Raw genomic sequence first — 21,885 nt, forward strand, 5'->3', positions numbered from 1 at the left:
TATATCACCACCTCTCATGCCACTTCATGGGCCTGTGGTGTGCTCTTTGAGAGGATGCAGATGGGAGTTGACAAAGTTTGGGCTTTGGAGAAGGGTGTAAATGAAAGCTGAGTGGTGGAGATGAGAAGGATTGAGATACTGTGAGAGGCAGAGAACTGGGAAGAAACAGAAGAATTGGTTGGGAAGGAAGGATCAACTGGGAAGACAGTCTTCAGATAGAGGGGCAGTTACATTAGGCTTCTGGGCAGTTACAAAGGAAAGTTTAGTCTCCCGGGGAGCAAAGCTGAGGATCGTACCTAACTTTCAAAGGAGATATCTGCCCAATGGGACAGAGGCTTCTTTCTTAAAAACTCTGTGACAAGCTAGTGGGCTCTAAAGCTGCACTAGCAATCCCAGTCACACAGCACCATTGACACTTGTCCAAGGCACAAGAATTGGCACAAGTACTGGGGTCCCCATCAGGGCATTTGAACAGAAAGGCTTTCTGAAAATTATGAGATCTCCCAGTGTGTGTTCCAGTGGCTAAGGCCATTAAAAACACATAGAGGTTGGTGTGAGTCTGGAGAAGACAAGGAGGATGAGACTAGAGAGTTGAGCCTGGATTTTAGGGATTGGGGAGAGAAACCAGAGGGTCTTCCTTGGCCTCCAAAACTGACAGCGTCGGGGATGAGGACACAGGGATCTTTCTGGAAATTAGAACAGTGGAGTGATTTTTTAGAGAACAAATCCTGAACTAGATTGGGGGCAGGGTTGAACCAATGTTAACCATTGATCAACGTAAGGGGACTGATCAGGGTACCCGGGGTTCCCTATATCTTATGTCAGACCACTGGAGCAGTAGCTGAGTAGGGAGTAGCTGAATCTAGGGAACCTGTAGATGGTCATTCCAGATCAATAAAAATTACAAAGTGTCTTCATCGGGTGAAACATAATAGTTCTCTTCAAACCCCTAGGAAAGTTTCTTCAGCCCACATCAGAGGGACTGAAGCCTGGAATGGGTGGTTCCTATGGTGGAAGAATGTTTGAACAGCTCAGCAAATAGAAGATTTATAGGACCAGCCCAGAACCAACAACAATGAACAGAAAATGAACTCCCGTAAAAACCTGTCACAGATCCTGTGTTGGAGGAGTGTGCAGGGTTCTGAGTCAGAGGAGGTGACTCTGGGAGTGGAGCATATCACGACTGCAAATCTCTCTTCCTGCGGGAGGGAAAGGGCACAGTTGGGAAAACTGCAGATAACGTAGAGAACACACGTAGCAGATAACAAATAACAGAAACGATGAGGCCGAGAGTATAAAGAAAGCTCCGGGCAACAGAGAAGCAGTGAGGCTGTGGTGCAGAGGGCCAGAACACAGATCGAATGCTCAGAACAGCCCAGCTGTGGTACTAGCAGGGAGGAGAAAGTAGTAACATAGACCTAGAGAAGCCATGCTCGAGGAGCGTGAGAGCAGGGAAGCAGTCCAACTCTCCTTCTCTAAGAACCAACAAGAAGGTGGGCACAAAACAAGACACACCAATAACCAACTAACAAACTGACTCTGGGCAGAGCTTGCCCATTGTGCACTCACTTACTCACACAGTTGGTGAGCTATTCATCAAGACTAAAACCAAAACCACATCTCTCATGAGAGGCAGAAAAGGGAACCCCCGGGGGGGGGGGTCTCCGCAATTGCCTTCTCCACTTAGTGACAAGGATGAGGGATGGATGGCTCCTTGTGGCAGTCTGAATGGAATTGGACTCATAAGCTCACGGAGAGTGGAATTCCTAGGAGGTATGGCTTTGTTAGAACAGGCATGGCCTTGTGGGAGGAAGTGTGTCACTGTGGGGCTGGGGATTGAGGTCTCATATAGGCACAAGCCACACCCAGTTCTCAGTTCGCTTCCTCTTGCCTGTGTAAGATACAGAACTAACTCTTAGCTACCTCTCCAGCACCACGTCTGCCTGCACCATATCCCACCGTGATGATAATGGATTGAACCTCAAACTGTAAGCCACCAAATTAAATGTTTTCATTTATAAGAGCTACTGCCTATTTCTTCTATTCAAAAGAAAGCTCCTCCATGGATCTATCCTCCTTAACTCTAAGGAGGCTCACCAAGAAGTCTGACCTTCCTTCCCAAAGGAGGATCCTCAGAGTCTTATTCTTCTACCTAAGAAGAGTCCCCAAAGAGTTCTCCCCAAGAAGAAAGCTCCTCTTAGAGGATGATCATTTTAGAGCCTTAAATGACTCCTCAAGAGGCCTGATCTTCCTTCCTAAACAGACCTGAACTCAGTGTAGACTAACCTCCTTGAAATGTCAGAAAGACTTATCCTTTTTGGTGTCTAGGAACACAATAGTTATTTGGGGCCTTTCAGGACTTGGAGAGAGGGCAAGGACTCTGGAACTTTTAAGATTTGCCTCCTCTGTGACCTCTCTCTGATCTGAAGTGACAGAGCAAGGCTGAGTTCCAGGCAATATGAGAGATCCTGATGGAGCCTCCAATGAATTCATTTAAATGAGGAAGTTACAGAACATCACATTTTGTTTATAGAAGTCTTCATGAAGTAGCCCAGACTCAGAAAGACAAACATGACATGTACTCACTCATAAGTGGATACTAGATGTAAAGCAAAGGATAACTAGACTACATCCCACAGCTACAGAGAAGCTAGCAAATAAGAAGGACCCTAAGCAGGATGCATAGATCACCCTGGGAAGGGGAGATAGATGAGATCTCCTGAGTAAACTAGGGGTGAGGTGGGGCAATAGAGGGTAGGGGGTGGTGATGAGAACATAAGGGAACAGGATGGTTGACCTGGAACAGGGACAGAGTGGGAGAACAATGAAAGAGATATCATGATAGAGGGAGACATTATGGGGTTAGGGAGAAACATGCTGCTAGGAAAATTCCCAGGAATCCACAAGGAGGACCCCAGCTTGGACTACTAGCAATAGTGGAGAGGGTGTTTGAAATGGCCTACCCCAGTAATCAGATTGGTGAATATTCTAACTGTTATCATAGAGCCTTTATCCAGTAACCGATAGAAGCAGATACAGAGATCCCCAGTCAAGTACTACGCCAAGCTCTAGGAGTCCAGACCAAGAGAGGCAAGAGGGATTCTACTAGCAAGGGTCATCAAGATCATGATGGGGAAATCTATAGAGACAACTGAACCAAGATAGTGGGAACTCATGAATTCTATTTAGATCAACAGCTGTGAAGCCTGCATGAGACTGGACTAGGCCCTCTACATATGGGAGACAGTTATGTAGCTAGGTCTGTTTAAGGGGCCCTTGGCAGTGGTATCAGGATCTAGCTCTGGTGCATGAGCTGGCTTTTTGGAGCCTATTACTTATGGTGGGATATCTTGCACAGCCTTCATGAAGGGCGGAGGGGCTTGGACCTGTTTCAACTGAATGTACCAAGTTTTACTGATTCCCTATGTGAAGCCTTACATTTTCAGAGGAGGAGATAGGTGGGTTGTCAGGGAAGGCTTGAGAAGAGCAGGAGGAGGGATGAGAGGTGGATGTAGCTTGAGTTTTCCTGCCTGGCCCACAGTCAGGACAAATCTCTCTCACCTGCCAGTCCCACAGCCGCTCAGACCCGGCCAAGTAAACACAGAGACTTATATTGGTTACAAACTGTATGGCCGTGGCAGGCTTCTTGCTAACTGTTCTTACAGCTTAAATTAATCCATTTCCATTAATCTATACCTTGCCACATGGCTCGTGGCTTACTGGCATCTTCACATGCTGTTTCTCATCATGGCGGCTGGCAGTGTCTCTCTGACTCAGCCTTCCACTTCCCAGCTTTATTGTCCTCCTTGTCCCACCTACACTTCCTGCCTAGCCAATTGCCAATCAGTGTTTTATTTATTGACTAATCAGCAACACATTTGTCATACAGAACATCCCACAGCACTTGCCCCCCCCCTTTTTTTTTTCAAAAAGGAAGGTTTTAACCTTAACAAAGTAAAATTACATATAATTTGGGAATTTGGGCGTAGCTTTGCTTACTACTTCCTGCTGGAGGCGCTATATCTTATGGGGACACAAAGAAAATTTTAGGATCATGGAGTAGTCCATGAGGCTGTATCGTCTGAGCCAGTGGCCTTGAAACGGTTCTGGATGTTGGATCATCTGGGCCATGGTGTCATCAGAGACCTTTCAGGGGGGCTTGGCTGGTCAAACCTGATGTATCTTAATCTGGAACAAATCCATAGCCTCTGGCTTACTATGGGAACAAAAGCAGAGTCTCCTTTCCAAAGCAACACATCCTTACATCCAAATTTTAAAGTCAAGGTATCTTTAAAATATACATTTTGGCATAACTCAACAGCTTTTACATTCAAATGTTTTTCTGCAGTTAAAAATCCCAAAGACAACACAATCCAGATTCTCTGTGTAATATCCATTTTTACGTGGCTTATTTTTTATACTACCTTTACTGTCTCTTTAAAGACTTTATTTTTAAAAACTCTTTATTTCTTTGTATAACTGTATATATTCCTTTTTCTCTCTCTTTCAAGCCTACGTACATTTTTACACACATTGTAAACTATTACATCTGAATCTGTCTTATTGTAAATCTATTGCTTTAAACTGCAGCAGCTGTGGCTGTTGGCTCCACCCACCTCAGCTTCCCAACATGGCGACAGTACGTTTTCCGGCCAGCTCTGGGAGCTATCATGGGTCTATGCTTTCATCCAAACAGCATGTAGCCCAGAAACCTCTTTTTTTTTTTTTTTTTGTACTATCAAAGGCTAAATCCACCATGCAGCTTAATGTGCCACTTGCAGAGGCCTCATTCCTGCCATACAAAAGTCGAGCTCACACGCTAGGAACCCACCAGTAGCTCAAACCGGCAGCTGCTGCTCATTTGATTGAAACAATTAGGAACTATTTTTAGTTCCGTTTTAGAATCTTTTTTCTCAGTTTTTAGGTGGAAACTTTTGCCACCACGTTGGACGCCATTTGTAGCTTGAGTTTTCCTGCCTGGCCCACGGTCAGGGCAAATCTCTCTCACCTGCCAGTCCCACAGCCGCTCAGACCCGGCCAAGTAAACACAGAGACTTATATTGGTTACAAACTGTATGGCCGTGGCAGGCTTCTTGCTAACTGTTCTTACAGCTTAAACTAATCCAGTTCTATAAATCTATACCTTGCCACATGGTTCGTGGCTTACCGGCATCTTCACATGCTGTTTCTCATCATGGCGGCTGGCAGTGTCTCTCTGACTCAGCCTTCCACTTCCCAGCTTTATTGTCCTCCTTGTCCCACCTACACTTCCTAGCTAGCCAATGGCCAATCAGTGTTTTATTTATTGACTAATCAGCAACATATTTGCCATACAGAACATCCCACAGCAGGTGGATATGCGATTTGTATGTAAAATGAATAAAAAAAAAATTCTTTATAAAATAAAAGAAAGTCTTCTAGTCAGATGATCAAGAGTAGGTTCATGCCTGGGAAGGACTCTTGGCACAAAGACAAAAGAGTTTAGGATTTTTAAAATAAAAAAAAACTGCAATTATATCATACCTAGTAGGGACTAGGGGGCCTTTACAGTGTAACATTTAATCTTGTTACATCACACAACACCAATCTAGAGAAAACAAACCGCTTTTACCTATCAGGACAGTTTCTTGGCATGGAAGAAGGGCTGTTTAGTGTTGTAAAGCACTTTATCAAGAAGAAACAGAAGACATTTGTTTACAAGCAAATGCAGCACCCAAGAAGGGCAGGTACAGAGTCAGGTCAATCTGACATTTCTTAAGCTATTTCATTACCACGTTAACTTTTCAATGCCTATCAGATTTATTTATAATGACAAAATCACACTGGATATTTGCACCCACCATATACTATGGAGGTGTATTTATTACATCAACCGAACACCTATTGGGTTTTAATTTGTGTATATTCAGAAATGAGAACATAGCTATTAAAGAATTAAATTTTAATATTTAAATGTACATCATTGGTATTTTGGAATGCCTATTATTTCAAGACCCTCAATATGAATTTACATAATGTATACTCAATTATAATATCTTAGTGTAAGCTTACTGACTAATTACAAATCTCAGAATCTCATCCCTACTTCCTATAAAGATAAATAAAATTATAAACTAACAGAAAAATAACATCACTCTTTCTTTCTCTCTCTCTCCACATATATATGGAAAAAGATGATTTAATACCAAACTATAGCAAACAAATATATTCATATATATTTAAAAATCCATACATGTATAATCACTTCCCTGATATTTTTCAAAATGCTAGGACATATTTAACATTGATAATACAAATACAAATTCAGCTCAGAAAAACAATACAAAAATATAAGTATCAATACACTGAAAATTAAAAAGTTTCAATCATTTAAGTAATACATACATGGAAACAAATAAGCACACACTTTTAAACAAATATGCACAAATAGCATTTTAGAGTACTCATATTGAGACCTGCAGAATATCCTGAGTTCTGTGCTTACTATGAAAATAGAAATAATAAGCTGCAGAAAACCAAGCAAGTCCCACATTGCTCAGAAAGCAGAATGAAAGGTCTTTTTTTGATTACAAAGAAAGCTTCTCTCTACTCAATACAAAAAGAAACTGAGTCTACGGAATTATAAGAAACCTTTCTGAGAGGTTGATTTGCAGGTTCATGAGTAAACTAATGTCCAATGAGGATAGGGAAATACTCTGCCCATGAGATAGTGTGGATAAAGGAAATGCTTGGGGGAGTTTTCCAACTTCATGAAGATCATGGCTGGGCTGGTGTATCCATTTGTAAGGCTCATGCCTCAGACATGAAGAATTTGTTTAGAGACCTCCACTAAGTGCCCACAGAAAGAATAGATGCACTCTGAAACTAGGGCAACTCACTTCTTTTTATCATGATGTGTTTTGGGAAGCAGGCCTGGCATCCTAACATAAGTTCCTCTGCCCAAGAGAGCAACAGTGTGCTATTAAAGTCTCTGTGAATTCATGTGTGTCATTGCTCTGTTCTGTCTGAAAAACATTGGTTGCTTAATGTTATCTCCCTCTGGCTCTTACAGTCTTTCTGCCTTCTCTGAATATCTTGGAAAACAAATTGGTCTCTCCAATAACATCAAACTGCTCTACTGGGGTAGTTTTAAGTCTTGGGAGTTTACTTGGCATACTTTCTTTGCTATGTTTTGCCATGGCTCTCTCAAGACACTGACCTGACCTCTGATATATGTTGCTGCCCTCTTAACCTACCATCTTCCTCTTAACTGACTGCTACCAAATTCTCAATTTCTTTTGGAGCAAATAGGCTTTATCTGCTGTTCTCTTCATGTGGTGCCTCTCATCATGCTGCCAAAGGAAAGAATAAAATTTAGAGTTGGAGACTATGGGGTCTCTTCTGAAAGTCCTTTATATGACAAGGACATTAAATGAGAAATAATAGTCTCTGTCCATCAGGATTTTCCTCTCTGAGCCTGAAACCTTAAATTGTCAGCAAAGAACTAAACTATACAGTATCATACCAGTTCTTCAGTAACCACATTACTTGTAACTCATGTCTCTCTAGTACAGTAACTTTCCTTTCCCTCTCTTTTAAAATTTTTAGTTTATTTTTTAATTTGTTCTTATTTGTGTGTACATGTGTGTGCATCTTTGTATGTGTATCACCCCCATGTGCAAAATGGCTGTTGAAGCCAGTCAAGGGTGTTGAATCTCTTGGAATTCAAGTTACATGTGGGTCCTGGGGAAGGAATCCCATTCTTATGTGGGTGTAGTTAGTGCTCTTAACTGCTGAACCATCTCTCATCCCACTTTCCCTAGTTTGGAAGGCTCTGTAATGCTGGCTCTGGGCCTTAACACTTCTTGTTTCCTTTGTCTAGGATGTACATGCATGAGCCACCTTCTTAAGGATTTTTTTTCCTTCTTTAAAAACCTACTTGCCAATAAGTATTTCTTTCTGCCTCATGTAAAATTAGCAATATTTCTTTGCATTTTTCAAAATATAACTATCTAAGTTTGCTGAGACTATATGTTCCTAGTTTTATTGTCATTTAAGTGCCTACATAATTAAAATTTTGGCTTATTACATCAGCATACCATCTATTTTACTCATAATCTAACTTAATGACAAGTGACTATTGTCTGCTTGCTATACTACTATACTGTTTCAAAACAGAGCTTCTCAGACACATATTAAGCAGTCAGTAAACATACATGAGATGATTGAATGCTTGGATTTCTTTTATGTTTTATGTTTAACATTTAGTTGATAAAAACCTGAGTCTAGATAGATTAAAGGCCTAGGGGAAAACTTGCTACTATTATTCTGCTAAAGAAACAATAATAAAATTAACTGATATATTCATAGATCAGGAAAATTGCTCACCCCTCATCACAGAAGCTTCTCTTGCAGTAGATGGAAATTAATGCAAAGACCAGACACTGAACAATGTGCAGAGAGTGAGAGATTTTGGAGCACTCAGCCATAAATTGTATGTCTTTTTGAAACCCCGCCCCTCAAGCCTCAAGGATCTATATGGAATAGGTAGTAGAAAGATTGCAAAAGTCAAAGGTGTATGAGTCCAAAGAAAGAGTATTCTCCAGAAACAATAGAGCTGATATACATATGAATTCACAAAGACTGTGAAAGCAAGCACTACATCTGAACAGGTTCAAACTAGACAAAATCCCAGCACAGAGAAGGGGAACTGAAGGACAGGTTTTATGCCTAATCAAGAAGCTTTTTGTGATCAGTACTGGCCAGAAAAGAGAAGACCAGTTTTCTACAATGGTGTGTCAGTGGATATATCAAACACACTCCAGGATAAGTCCCATATGCAGTTAGTGTTGATCAACACAAAATATTCCCCAGGGTGTGTGTGTGTGTGTGTGTGTGTGTGTGTGTGTGTGTGTGTGTGTGGTTGTTTTTGAGAGATAGAGACAGAAAGAGAATTAAAAGAGAATTAAGTTGAGTGGGTAGGGAGATGAAGAAGATCTGGAAGGAGTTGAAGGAAGGGAAAGAGTAGGATCAAAGTATATGAAACAAATATTTAAAAAATTAAAAAATAATTTATTTAAAAGATATGACAACAATAATACCATGACTCTTAACTATGATAAATAAAAGCAGCAGTATACTGATGAATGTTTCCTATTTAATATTCTGTGATATATTAACATTAATATTACTAGGCATAAAATGTGATTTGAATAGATGGTGTAACTTTAAAGTTTTTCTGTATTTAAATTGAATTAGTTATAGAAGGACATTTTTCTGCTAAAGATTATTGTCTTAGTATTGAAAAAGTTGAAGATGAACTCACAATCTTACAGTTGTCTATAGAAGCAGGTCTACCTTATGTATTAGCCTTCTAACACGAAGAATGTTTTTAAAAAATAGAGTATTTAAATATGGGAATATTAATATATTATAGGATGATTGTTTATATTTCTTTATGCTAATTTATTGAATTAAGTGTTAAAGATGTATCTAACGTTATTTATGTTCATTTTCATGGTTTGATGAAGATTTGGATCTGTTTCTCACATCTATTATGATCTTTAAAACAATGTCATTGCCATGTATTATGCATAATACTGCATACTGTGTAATCCATCTGTACCCAATCTCTCCTTGTACAACTAGAGCTCTTTCTTCTTTTTGTTTGTATTATTATGATATTATTATGAAACATTTGACTAGTGATCTAATTGAAGTGTTAAAGATATGTCTAATGTTATTTAAGTGCATTTTCATTGCTTGATGAAGAATTGTTTCTTACAATATCTTTTAAAGTACATAAAACTGCAGACTCTGTTGTCCATTTGTACCCAATCTCTCCTTCTACATCTAGTTCATTTCTCCTTTCATTTGTATTACTATATTATTACAAAAAATATTGGACTAAAAATCACCACACCAAAAATAATACTGCTTTAAAAAAATTACAGTAGAAAACCAATTAAATGTACTGATAATTTTAGTTGCAGTTCTAACATATATTTTTCTCGGAAAATTCAAACATGTAACCGTTTTGTCTACATTTAGGAGTAGCCATGTCTTCTTCCTTGCATTTCATTTGTTAATTCTGTATTACTTTCAAATATCCTGTTAAACTGTAAAAACTAAATAGCAACATTTTTCTTATGCTAAGTACAGAAGAAAAATACACAGTGCAGAAAGTGGTGGGAACAAAGGATCTCTGGAGGTGAACAGACTTCACATGCTCAGGTAGATGGAAGGGAGACCACTGGAGACCAGAAGATGGACAACTTCTAATTAGTTTTTCAATAATACTGAAAACAATTAAAATAAGCCATGTTGATAATGGCCTAAGGAAATAATTAACTAATAACATTAAATGCTATTTGATTCTTACCAGCTCTGATGCCCCAATGACGCTGGAATATCTCCTGCTCGGCTTCTCCTTAGCTTTGGAGTATTTAGCCTTGTCATCTTTTTCCAGAGCAACTCATCTTTCCTCACTTGTCAGACAAAATCTCACTATATATAGCTCATGCAGGCTCTAAACTCACGGGAATGCTCTTGCCTATGCTTCCTGAATGCCACCATGCTGAGCCAGAAGTAATTCTGGAATTCACTAGATGAAAAGCAACTTCTTGCTTGTTATCATATCAAAAACAAACTACTCACCAGGTTGGACAAAGTTCCTACATGTCTTAAATTGCATATAGGGCTATCAGTATCACCTGACATGGGGCAGTGGACTAACAGGGCAGAAACTATGTCAGCTGGAGCATTGAGGACAACATCAACCTATTTGAAAGGTGGGGGTTCATGGGAGGAGAGGTAAGTCAGTTTCTATGACAACTCAAGTTTGCTGTCATTCTCTTCTAGAGAGAATCTCTCTCAAAAAACTTGGCAACCCTACTCACCCATACTTTCTGAGCAGTGCCCAGTCGTTTTGTGCAGGAGAAGTAGATCATACAACTGAGAATTCCATCGTCAGCTTGAAAATCAGAGGACTGGAAACTGAGTGTGTTGAAAATCACATCGACACTATTCAAAGCAATGAAGGTGTCATTTTACACAACAATGTGGAGGCTGATAGATCCATACAAACAACAAAGTAAATTCCAAGCCAACTACTGTTACTGCAAGGAATCAGGTGAAGAGACAGCTGGAGGGACCACTCCCGGTATCAGAATGAAGTGCGAAGATAAGCCTCAAAACCTACCCTTGCAGAAGGGCTGAAATTCAATTTGGACAGACTAAAGAACTATTTACCACCTAGGGTACTGTTACAATACCAAAAGTAGCCAGCAATCAGTGTAGCCTAGCAGCTGGGCATCATACCTGCAGGCAAAGACAGCTGAGCAAAGCGTTTCTATAAAGGAATAACCAAAAAGAACCCTGCTAGCTAATCTCATTCTATAGTAACTATGAAAATGTCAAGGCCGCTCCCACTGTGTCCTGATGCTGAAGACTTTAATGTTTGTAGGGACTCTATTTCACTGTAAAAGTCCAGCTAAATCTTTATAAACAAATAAGCAATCATGAGGCTGCTCTGTTAGATTTTAGATTTTCCATAGTGTCGTACAATATGCCTTATTTTAACATGTAGAAAGAGTGAAAATGTAAACAAGAGGAGAATAAAATGCCTGTGAGGGGAACTGGGTGCAACAGGCAAGCAGAGAAGCACAAAGCAGGCACTGCACACATGTCTCTGAAGCTGAAACACCCAGAGTTTAAATGAGTCAATGATGGAGCAAAGTCTTACCGGAAGGAGATACCACTAAAAACAATGGAAGTGAAAAGGGAAATGAACTGAAACTTGAATTCAAAACTTGAACAACTGGAAAAACTTCACCAGAGGGAACATGAATTGGCAGGAGACAGCTCCAGTGCACTTGGGAAACAGTGGTTGTTCAATGCATGGGTGGGATTCCTCTGAAGCTATGTCAGCAAAGGTTTATTGATTGATGGGAACTTCAGCAATTAGGAGCGGTTGGAAGGTTGCATGTCCAGAGATAAATTACAATTTATCTTGGGCTATCTTCAGCCCTCTAAATAGCTATTCCTTGCCCACCTCTGTGACTGACCTAACATCCTATGATTAAAAGCTTAAAAAATTTGAAATGTGTTAATTTAGCAAAACCTTCGTTTGTCATGAATTAAAGAGCTAAGAACTTTGTGTGACAGTATGTGAGGCCTTTATCTGAGATCTCTCCACTTGGCTCTAACCTGCTTCTCTCATGCTTCCACCTCTGGGTTTGAAAAATGTCTTGATTTATGATTTTCTTCCTCCTGTTACTTTCAAAACTTTGTGAAGTGACTTCCAAGTTTAAACTTGGATTTGGGGTCTCTTAAATCTGCATTCCTGGGTCAAGAACACTAATGTTTGGCTTCACAATGAACTATTTCTTATCTATTTTTTAAGATAGGAGTTGTGATTTTGTGTTGACCATTTTAAAGAGCAAGAGAAAAGCATATCAAAGGGATGGAAATCTCAAATAGTCAAATATACATAATGGAAGTAAACGAAGAAGGAGAAAATTTGAAAATAAAATACCAACTGAAAATGTCACAAACTTTTGTAAAACATTAACCTGCATATTAAAAAAATTTGATGACCTCAGACTGTATAAATATTAAGATGTCTATGCTTATACACAGCAGAACAAGACTGCTAAAAGCTCATGACAGGGACCGTTGTGGATATCTCAAAATGACCAGTGTTTGGATACCTAGCACCCACATACCGAATACTGGACAGGCATGCCAGGTCCATTGTAATACTGTCCTTGGGAAGCAGAAATAGGGTTCCTTAGAACAAGTTAGCTAGCTACATTTGCTGAGTGAACAAGCTTCCAGGTTAGCTGGAGTCCCTGACTCTATAAAAAGCAAGAGAGTAAACAAAAAGGATGTCTGATGAAACCTCTGGCCTCCACACACTTGCGTGCACAACCAAACATGCATATGTACACATGCATACCACACATATATACCCATACCTCTCCAAAAGAGACAATGACAGAAAAATCAGCCACAGAAGAAATATGAGGTTTCCATTATAAACAGGACAACCTAAGAGATGAGTACTAAATGTGTCATTGCAGATAGTGGAGGCCCAGAGCTATGGGAAGACATCCAAACTACTCAAAGAAAGTGATTAAAAACAAATAATTTTCTAGAAGAAAAAAAAATGCCTTTCAAAACTGAAGAAAATTAAGATATGCCAGGAGCAAGAAAGCTAGATGCATTGTTTGTAGACATGGTGGGTAAAAATTGCTGAATCCTGCAGTCTCATTCCAAACTCAGTAGCAGACAACCTGCTGGGGCTTCCTTTTTGCTCCCACCTCCGCTGGACCACTGAATCACAATAATCTTAGCCTTAGATCTTCCTTCCCTCAAATCAACACATTATCCCGGGCCTTAAACCAGCTGACATTTGCAGGAAACATAATAAATCTAAAACAAACAAACAAAAATAACAACAACAACAAAAGACCCCAAAAACCTGGCACAAAAATAGAGAGTATATCAAGGACACCATGAAAAGACCAAACCTAAGAATACTAGGCATAGAGGAAGGACAAGAAACCAGGTCAAAGGCACAAAAAGTATTTTCAGCAAAATCCTAGAAAATATCTATAACCTAAAGAAGGAGACACCTATAAAGGTACAAGAAGCATACAGAACACCAAATAAACTGGACCAGAAAAAAAAAGTATCTTTGGCACATAATCAAAACACTAATGTACAGAATAAAGAAAGAATAGTAAAAGGTGCCAGGAGAAAAGACCAAGTAACATGTAAGGACAGACCTATTAGAATTACACCTGACTTTTCAATAAAGACTCTAAAAGCTGAAAGAGCCTGAGTAGATTTGCTGCAGACTAGAAGAGAGCAGAGATGCCATCCCAGACTATTATACTCAGCAATACTTCCAGTCAAAATAGATGGAGAAAATAAGACATCCTATGAAAAATACAAATTTAAGCAATACCAGTCTGTGAATCTAGCCCTACAGAAGTTACTAGAAGGAAAACTGCAACCTAAAGAGGTTTATTACAATCATGAAGATACAAGGCATAAATAACTTCAGACAGCAATATCTGTCTGAATCCAACCTTAAAGAAGGGGATAAAAGGAAAACTCCAACTGAAAGAGGTTAATCACACTCAAAACAAACAAACAAACAAAAACCCAAAAAACAAGGACTCAATAATCTCAGAAGAGCAGTTCAAAAGAGGGAAAGCATGCATGCACACACAAAATAATAAGAATCAACAAGCATTTGTAATTAATATCACTTAATATTAATGGTCTTAATTCTCCAATAAAAAGACACAGATTAACCCAATGCATGTGAAAGCAGGTTACATTCTTTTGCAGAATCCAAGAAATAAACTTTAACATCAATGATGGACATCATTTCTGGTTGCAAGGATGGAAAAAGATATCACAATCAATGTACTTAAGGAAGATGCTAGTGTACCCATTTCAGTACCTAACAAAACAGACTTCAAATCAAATCTGATCAGAAGACATAAGGAAGGAGACAACATACTCATCAGAGGAAAAATCTACCAAGAAGACCTTGATTTCTTTCTTTTAAAAAATAACAAATATATTTATGTATTTATTTTACATCCCAGACACAGTTTCTCCTTCCTCCTTTCCCTCTAGTCCCTCCCCCCATGCTGGCTCTGTTCCCACTCCATCTTCACTATTGTTGAGGAAAGGGCAGGCCTCCTATGAGCATCAACAAAATGGTATGTTAAGTTGAAGTAGGGCTAAGCATCTCCCTACATATTAAGGCTGTGCAAGGAGAACCAGGATGAGGAGCAGGGTCCTAAAATCCTTTAAAAGGGTTGGAGACAGGCCCTGTTCCCACTGTTAGGAGTCCCACAAGAGGACCATAGAACACAACTGTAACATATATGCAGAGTGCTTAGTTGAGTACCATGAAGGCTCCCTGGTTGTCAGTTCATTCTCTGTGAGCCCCAATGAGCCCAGGTTAGTTGATTCTGTGAATTTTCCTGTGGTGTCCTTGATACCTGTGGCTCCTGCAATCCTTTCTCCTCCTCTTCTACAGGATTCGCCGAACTCCACCTAATGATTGACTGTGGGTCTGCATCTGTTTCCCTGCAGTTGCTGAATGAAGCCTCTCTGATGACAATTGGCACCAATCTGGTCACAGGAGATATCCAGTTCAGGCTATGTATCTGCTATTGCTAAGAGTCTAAGTTGGGGGTCTTCCTTGTAGATTTGTGGGAAGTTCTCTTGCACAAAGTTTTTACCTGATGCCAAAATGCTTCACCCTTTTCAGTACTTTCTTTCAGTACTCTTCCCCTCCATATCCCACCAACCTGATCACTCACATTCCCTTCCTCACCTAACCTCAGTCTACTCAGTATATCTCTTCTATTTCCCTGTCCTAGGGAGATCTGGGGGTTCCCGCATGAACCCTCTTTGTTACCAAGCATCTCTGGGTCTATGGATTGTAGCATTGTTATCCTCTAATTTATACCTAATATCCACTTATGAGTAAGTACATGACATGTTTGTCTTTCTCAATCTGGGTTACCTCACTCAGAATGACTTTTTTTTCTAGTTCCATTTGTCTTCAAATTCCCAGTGTCCCTATTTTTAACAGCTGAGTAATACTTCACTGTGGTAAGTGTACCACAATTTCTTTATCTATTCCTCAGCTGAGGGACATCTAGGTTGTTTCCAGGTTCTGGCTATTACAAATAAAGCTTCTATGAACACAGTTGAGCAAGTGTGCTCGTGGTGTGATTGAGCATCCTTTGGGTATATGCCCAAGAGCAGTATAGCTGGGTCTTGTGGTACATTGATTCTCAGTATTCTGAGAAACTACCACACTGACTTTGCCTATCCAAAACACCTGACGGTCTAATAAAGAGCTGAACAGACAATAGGGAGGCAGGAGAGAGAAATAGGTAGTGCAGCAGGCAGATAGGAGAAATAAAAGGAGAAATCTGTGAGAAGAAAAGAAGGAACAAGAGAGAAAGGAGGATGACTTCAGGGTCAAGCTGCCCAACTCACAGCAGGTTACAGAGTTAGAAGGAAAGAAAATGTAAACAGAAATAGAGAAAGGTAAAAAGCCCAGAGACAAGAGACAGATGGACCAATTTAAAGTGAATAAAAGATTGCAGGAAACAAACCAAGCTAAGACTAGATAAGCAATTATATAGGCCTATAACCCCTATGTGTAACAGTGCCCAGATCTTAGTAGGCCCCTAGACCTTGGCACAACAGACACCATGATGGAAGTACCATTCCTTCCATAAAAGTCAGCACATAGAAGGTACCACATGCCAAAATGAGAATAAAGACGTAATCCATCAAAGTCCATAATTCTGGGAAGATCTCTAAATGTACTAACCTTATTTCTTAGCTTTTGTAGTTCTGTTTCTGGATAACTATTCTTGTTAATTGAAGTATGTCAACTCAGAATACGCTTCTTTGTGTGTGTGTGTGTGTGTGTGTGTGTGTGTGTGTGTGTGTATGTGTGTGTTTAAAAGGTCACCCTGAGAAATGCCCAGTGCTACATTGGGATCCAAATGTACAGTGTAGGTGCTCACTAGCTAATAAAGAGTTTCTATTGGCTTAAACTTGTAGCCAAGCAATCCTCACTGATGGATACCACACAACATAATGAAATATAAACAGTCATTAATAGTCTTCTGTAGTGGGTAGCCATTCCAGCTTTGATCTGGAAGTTCCAACCCCCACTGAGGCTTCGGTAACTGTCATGCCTACAAGGTGAGGCCGAGAGAGGACCCTGAGGACCCAAGATCCTGATGTGTCGGCTCTATTGGTTCCTGGGCCCTGGACACTGGAGGTAAACCAAGCAGAGCTCTCCAGAGAACATCACTGGACTGCACTACACCTTTCCCAGACCCTGTTACCTATCCCTTCACTTGTAAGTTACCTCACAAAATAAATCTCCCTTTTAACTACGTGGAGTGGCCTTAATAATTTCACCAATAGTCTTCCAACCAAAACACCTCAGGACCAGATGGTTTTAATGCAGAATTCTATCATACATTCAAAGATGTGTTAATCCCAATAGTCCTCAAACTATTCTACAAAATAGAAATAGAAGGAACACTGTCCAATTAATTTTATGAGGCTATAGTTATCCTGATACCCAAACTGCATAAAAACCAACAAACAAAGGTAATTACAGAGCGATTATGAATATATATGCAAAAAGTATTAATAAAATACTTGCAAACCAAATTCAAGAACACATCAAAAATATCACCTGTCTTTATAAAGTAGACATTATCCCAGAGATACAGGGGTGGTTCAACACATACAAAATGACAAATGTAATCCAGCATATAAAACAGACAAAACCACATGATCATCTTCTTAGATGCAGAAAAGGTCTATGAAAAAATACATTACCATTTCATGATAAGTGTCCTAGAGATATTAGGACGGCAATGGATATACATCATCATCATCATCATCATCATCATAATAATAATAATAATAATAATCTGCTTGTGGAACTGCAAATTTGTACAGTCACAATGAAAAAAACTGTAGCAGTTCTTCAGAAAGATGGGAATTGATCTACCTCAAGATTCAGCTATACCATTCTATGGCATATACCAAGGACACTTCATCCTATCATAGAAACATTTGCTCAATCATATTTATTTCTACTATATTCATTATTTCTAGAAATTGGAAACAACCTATAGTTCTCTCAACTAACAAACAGATAAAGAAATTATGGTTCCTTTATATAATGGAATATTATCCATTTAAAAAAATGAAATCATGAAGTTCACAAGTAAATGGCTATAACTAGAAAAAAGGCATTTTGAATAAGGTAACCCAGACCAAGAAAGACAAATATGGTATATGTCTGCTTATATGTGAATTTTAGCTTTTAAGTCAATGATAACAAAGCTACAAGCTCTAGAACCACAGATGTTTGGTAAAGAGCAAAGGACTAAGATAAAAAGATCAATATCCCTAGGAAAGGGATATAGAATAGATAGTTATAGTGAGGAGTCGTGGCAATGGCAGGATCTAGTGTGGGAGTGGCAGAAGAGGGAGATAAGGGAGGGGAAATTGGGTAGAGACTGCTAAAATTAAGGGATATTTGAGGAGTAGTATGCGAACCTATTATAGTAGAAGCTTGCATATATATATATATATATATATATATATATATATACACACACACACACACACACACACACACACACACACACACACATACACACGAAGGTGATCTAAATGAAATTGCCAATTAATGGGAGTGATAGAGCCCCAAGTGATTATCTCTTGTCACCAAATGAAGCTTCCAATACTTGAAATGGGTTACATATATTGAGTTTTTGGCCATTGTGATCCCATGGGAACTCCCAAACAGTCCAAGCTATTGTTAAGACTATAAATTTCTCACCACAAACTGACAACAAGACATTATTAATAAAGATAACATCTGTAAAACTCATTGAATATAGAAAAGTTGAGCTAGTGATTACATAGAAGCTTCACCCCTACAGTCTAGTATACAGAAAGACACTCCACAGGCCCCTAAAAGAAGAACAGAATCACCAACCTAGCCACAAAACCTTGGATCATCAAATGTATCAAGCTGCAAGATACATTATTGTAATGATGGCACAAAGTTTATGGGAGTAGCCAACTCACACTGGAATTGACTTAAGATCCATCCCACAAGATGGAATATGAGTATCCATACCCAACACTTCTTGGGTATCCAAGAACTTAGCCCAGAGACTTATGACAAAACCAAGTACTATTGTTCTACTAAAAGAACATAGCAATAAAATCCTAATGATATTCTGCTATAGATCATTGCCTTGAGAAAGGTTCCTCCTGCAGCAGATAAGAACAAATACAGAGACCCACAGCTAGACAATATGGAGAGAGAGAGAGAGAGAGAGAGAGAGAGAGAGAGAGAGAGAGAGAGAGAGAGAGAGAGAGCTTAGAACACTCAGCCATAAATGGAATACCTTCATCAAATCCCTCCCCTCAGGGCTCAGAGAATCCCACAGAAAAGGTGGACAGAGTGTAGGAACCAGACAGGGTAGAAGACATCAAGGAAACAAAGCCCTCTAAATCAACAAGATAGATATAAATATGAACTCACTGAGATTGTGGCAGCATGCAAAGGGCCTGCACAGGCCGGTACCAGATGTTCTTCTAGAACTGAAAGGAGAAATGGACACATGCTCCATTTCTACCTAAAAGCTACCTCCAATTATAACCACTTGCAAAGGAAAAATTTAATTTTCTTCAAGCAACTCTCACTGGGGAAACAAATTATTCTAAAGGAAAGATGGCATGCCCAGCAGTAGACAGTCAACAGGAAATTAAATCTATAGTGTCATTTGGCGTTCCATGTGTCATTAGGGCTTTTCTTTTATTTTTAAATTATTTTAATATATATTTCTCTCTGTTACCATTTATAGATATACATATTATTTATTATATGTACAAATATATTATTCTCTCTCTTTTACCCTACAAGTTATTTGCATATACTACAGAATCAAGTTTATCATTTTTATGGTACTCTTAAGTGTTGTGGTGAGTGGGTCTCTGCATCTATATCTGTTTCTCTTGCCTGTACTTGGGCTCTTTCCCCCCTTTTTTCCCTGTTCTGATGTGCTAGTCTTTGTTTTATATTAATATCTTTTATTTTGTTTTATCTCTTGGAATCATATTTGTTTTCTAATGAAAAACAGAAAGGGTGTGCATCTCAGTGAGGAGGAAGTGGGGAGGAACTGGGAGGAGTATTGGGAAGGAACTATTACATAAGAAAAAAATCTATTTTCAATAAAAGGATAAAAGAAGTATAAGAAAAAGAAAAGAATGTTCAAGAAAAATACATAGTCTAAAATTGTTTAACCCCAGAAACTGGAATTCCTGTGAAATTTTTGCATTCATAGACAGCTTTTTACCTTACTCATCCTTTTAACTTACCTAAGGCAACTCTATAAATAAGCATTTCTGTTTCTCCTCAATACATAAACTTAATATATTTCACAATAGGACAAAACTGTATAAATATAAAAATGATAGAAAATAGTGTTAACGGAAGTCATTCTATCATGCTGAAAATATTTATGTAATTCCACATCACAGTGGTTATGTGTGAGAATCATGGTCTTGTTGTGTAACTAAAGCTAGCCTTGAAGCTAGGTCAAGCTTCCTCAGGCTTCCATGTACTGAGATAACAGGTATGTGCCCGCATGCCAAGCTAGGAAGTGAATTTTAAAATTCATTTGAATTCCAGTTTTAACTGAATTGAGCTTATGTCTACATGGGTACTATATCAACAACACTAAGTTGCCAAACAGTGCGAAAGCCTAAAACACTTAGTTTACATGTAACAAGTATGACTTCTAAGGCACAGACTTGTTCTTGCCCTTCTGTGGGAACCTGACTTGGCTGTCACCTCTGGAACTGCAAATTTGTCTAGAACATGAAAGAGTGAGACTGTGTTAAGGCCCTGCACTGTCGTATGTCCCCTGTGGTCCTGGTGATACTGTTAAGGTGTGTTTGTCTCCTTCTGTTGCCCAGTGTTTTCATCTCTTGCTCAGTTTTTTCATATTGATAATATTTTATCAACACAAATCAAACCGGAGCATGAGACTCTCATTGTAAGGAATCTGCCTTCTTCGAGGAGACACTTTCCAGAAGCATCTGATTGAACTATCAGTGTCAATGCACCTTCTCTACACAGCCCCCATCTCCTGAGAGGCTGACAAGCAGTGGGTGGCAACAGCTGCCTGACAAGACTTATCTCAAGGCTTGCCTCAAGTAATGGGATTATGGAGGGAAACATTTAAGAGATCAAATTAGTGTCTTTGTCAGAGTAGTCAAACCACGGGCACATCTTCCTACTGTCACCTGTTTTGCAGAAAATTTAAAAAGCAGCAGCACCTCGATTTTGTTGTTGTTGTTTCAGAGACCAGGATGACCGATATTCAGTCTGGCAGGGTTGAATGTTTTTTGATATTTAATTCAATTAAACTAATAAATGCTGCCTATTGTCTACTACCGGGAACATAGGCAGCTGAAGTACTGTTGCTGCCCTTAAAGTACCGTTCTAGTGAGGAATCAACAAAAATATAATTTTAAAGTGATGACAGGACTTTAGAATGAGTTGGTGCCACTGTTACTGGTGACTTTACTCAAGAGAGAAGTTTGCTTCCATATCTCTTTTGCCTGCTCCTTCTTCCAAACATCCTCTCTCTATCCTTTTTGTCATTTCATTGATTCATTTAATTAGATCTTAAAGAGCTAATGTGAGGCTCTTTATCAAGGCACTGGCTATACATAAGGTGAAAAATAAAAGCAAAAACAAAACAAAACAGCAACAACAAAAAGCAGGCCACAGATAGATGGGTCAGCAGTTAATAGAAATATTACTCTTATAAAGGACTTGATTTGACTTAAAGCCCACTCCATGAAATGGAACCAACACCTGACGCTTCTTGGTTTACCAAAAAAATAGAAATCAGATAGCCCAGAGACCTACTGTAAAACCAAATCCTACTGGTCTTAAAAAAAAAACAAACAAAAAAAAAACAGGTGATCTTAGCCATTCTGACAGGCATAAGGTGGTATCTCAGAGTTGTTTTGATTTGCATTTCCCTGATGATTAGGGATCTTGAGCAATTCCTTACATGTCTTTCAGCTATTTGAGTTTCCTCTGTTGAGAATTCTCTGTTTAGTTCTATAGCCCATTTCTTAATTGGACTGTTGGGCATTTTGATGTCTAATTTCTTGAGTTCCTTATATATTCTGGATATCAGTCCTCTGTCAGATGTGGGGATGGTGAAGATCTTTTCCCATTCTGTAGGCTGTCGCTTTGCCTTTTTGACCATATCCTTTGCTCTACAAAAGCTT

Source organism: Peromyscus eremicus, chromosome 6 (genome assembly GCF_949786415.1).
Source record: "Peromyscus eremicus chromosome 6, PerEre_H2_v1, whole genome shotgun sequence".
In the NCBI taxonomy this organism is placed as follows: domain Eukaryota; kingdom Metazoa; phylum Chordata; class Mammalia; order Rodentia; family Cricetidae; genus Peromyscus; species Peromyscus eremicus.